The sequence below is a fragment of the Suricata suricatta genome, chromosome 6, assembly GCF_006229205.1.
Source record: "Suricata suricatta isolate VVHF042 chromosome 6, meerkat_22Aug2017_6uvM2_HiC, whole genome shotgun sequence".
In the NCBI taxonomy this organism is placed as follows: Eukaryota; Metazoa; Chordata; class Mammalia; order Carnivora; family Herpestidae; genus Suricata; species Suricata suricatta.
In genome coordinates this window covers 136524718-136527555 of record NC_043705.1, presented here as the reverse complement: position 1 = coordinate 136527555, position 2838 = coordinate 136524718, and positions in this window count along the sequence as shown.

Here is a 2838-nt window from a genome sequence, read left to right as displayed (position 1 = left end):
GTCCCGGGAGCGGCCGGGGCGCGTGGAAGACCGGCAGGCGGGGCAGGGGACTCGAGCGCGGACGCGCCGGGAGGGGCTGGGAAGGAACGGGCCTGGGAAGCCCCCTGCCCTCCCCGGTGGCCGCCTGAGGCGGGCGGGGACGGGGGCAGCAGGCGGCTCGGGCGGGGCTGGGGGCCTGTTTCGGGCCCATCTGGGGACCGGGGACCGGGACAGAGGGAGTGCCGCTCCGGACAGGCGCAGAGACCGAGGAAGGGTGCATCACACTCAGGGTGGCCCAGGGGAAAGGCGCAGAGGGCCGCAGGGACCGCGGGAACCGCTTCCTGCAGGCGCCCTGGCCGGGCCGGCGGTCCTTCGGGGCGCTCGGACCTGCCTCCGGCACCTCGGCCACCAGCGAGCCGCGTTTCCCCTCCGCGCACCGCTGTTCTAAAACAACACACTCTCGAAGTCTGTCCCTTTTAGGTAAACGAGGGGGAGAGAAGAAAGAAACAACTGCTTTTATTATACTGTGTCCCGTGGTTTCAGGGTAAATAATAGTTGTGCTGAGTGTTTCACCTAAAACTTCCCAACAGCTTGACAGCAAAGCCAGCATCGTCTCCGCCAGCAGGGGTGAGGCCCTGCGAGTGACAGGCGTCTCGCGGAGGCCGGGGTTTGTGGGATATTTCTGACCCTCTTGCTGAATTTTCCCCGGAACCAAAAACTCTTAGAAAATTGTTATTAAAAGGAGAGGTGAAAAAAGAGCCTCTTGTGCAGTCAGCTTCGCGGGCAGTGCGACCTGCGTGACCGTGTAAAAGTCCCAGCGCTTCCAAGGACCCGCGTCTGGTTTATCCAATTACTCTCTGCAAATTGATGATTTTTTAAGGACGGCCCGTCCTGCTGGTGTTATTTTGTACACCCCCCTCGCACGTGCTTCTTTTAAAGTTTAATTAGCTTAATTAATTAATTTATTATTAAAAGTAATAAAGCTATTTTGCAGGTAGGAAGGAGCTTGTGATGTCGCATGTAAAGGGAGCTAGTCCTGGGTTCAGTATTTCACAATCTATCTGAAAGTATTAAATGTCTTCCATATTTTATGCCCTTTAAGAGACCTTTTTAAATTCCACACAGTCTACCAAGACCTTGAGAAAGAGGAAGATAATTTACCTTGTAGCTCTGATGTAACCTCAAATGATATCCCCTGTAATTAAAAGGAAAATGTGGCAATTATTTATTGTGTTATATGTGTCAAAGAATATTATTTAAAAGACTTCTCAGCAAAACAGGAAGTCCTTGTGTGCAGGGCTCTCGTTGGTGGCAAGTTCCTGCAAGGTGTGTTTTAACATAGTCAAATCTTATTTAAAATTTACTGAGAGCCTGTTATTAAAGCAATTCTCTGGGAAGTAGTTCTTTTCTAAAGCAAATATCACCTTATGGTTTATCCGTTCTGTTAATTTAGGTTTCCACGGGCTCATTTTACTGAAAGCAATCTAATTACCCTGACCTTTGTCTAGAACGTGGGGTTGATGAGGTCCTCGATCAATACTCATCAGGTCGGGTTTGCTTTGGCTGGGCTCTGGGCAAGGACCTGCCGCACTTCTGCTAGTGCTGCTGCTGGCCAGGCGCAGGCTCCCAGTCCTCCCTAAGGAGGAATGGTCGGAAAGTTCCAGTGACTCAATGAAAGGCCGTTTGGATATTGAAACAAGGATTGAATACTCAATCCCCATTTGAGTATTCCAAAAGTGTATTTTTTAAATGAGTGACTTCGTAGTGTCAGCTTTGATTGTGGCAAAGAGCGCTTTTTAGATTTGAAAGGCCTCTGAATTTCAATCACACTATGACAATGTGGAAGTTAATGGGCCATCTAATTATTTTTTTTCTGTCAAAGACTCAAAATCAGATAACTGGTTTTAAAGGGAGTTATTGGCCTCACGTTTTCTTCTTCATTTTCACTTAGTAGTTGTTGGAAAAGAGAACTCCGGAAAACAAGCGATGATAACAAATGGGAAATTTTCTAACTTACCCGGAACCCAAGAAGAGGTCACGAAGTGATGGAAATTGGATTCAGAGAGTGTTTGGAGGATACAGGTTTACCTTCAATTTACAAAATCTTTGGCCAAAGGACATGGCAAGATTTACAGACTCTACCCTCAAAAGGGTAAAGAAAAGAAGTGTACATATAGGAAACACACTGGAAGAAAATGTGCTCAACTATTGACAGTGGTTACATCTAGACTTTTACTTATTTATTTTTCTATACTTAGCACAATGAGCAAATAGAAAGTTACAAAGAGAAAAAGAAATATTAAGAAATATTTACAAGACATCATCAGAAGTGCAGGGTAGCATTAATTTCGGAGTGCGGGAAAAGTTACTCTTCGCAGAAAGTTTCATAAGTGACCAGCCATATACTATTGTTTTGATGCTTAAAATTGTTAACCTCAATTTTTTAGTTTATTTATTTATTTTGAGAGTGCACATGCATGGGGGAGGGACAGAGAGAGATGGAGAGAGAGAATCCCAAGTGGACTCTGTGCTGTCAGCACAAAGTCCAATGTGGGGCTCAGTCTCATGAACCCTGAGATCATGACCTGAGCCAAAATCAAGGGACCGATGCTCAACTGACTGAGCCACTCGGGTGCCCCTTAACTCCAATTTTCGAAGAAGCTAATTTCAAAAAGAGAAACAAAAAGCTACATGTGTGCCTGACTTGCTTTTTTTCTAGAATTGAACTTAAATGACTCTGTACAGGTTACCCCAGGAAGATCTGTTGCAAACGACAGACTAAAAAGTCATGTTTAAAATCATCTAGTTCTAGAACTACTATACCTCAGATTTCCTTCACTTGAGGTGCCCATTGGCAGA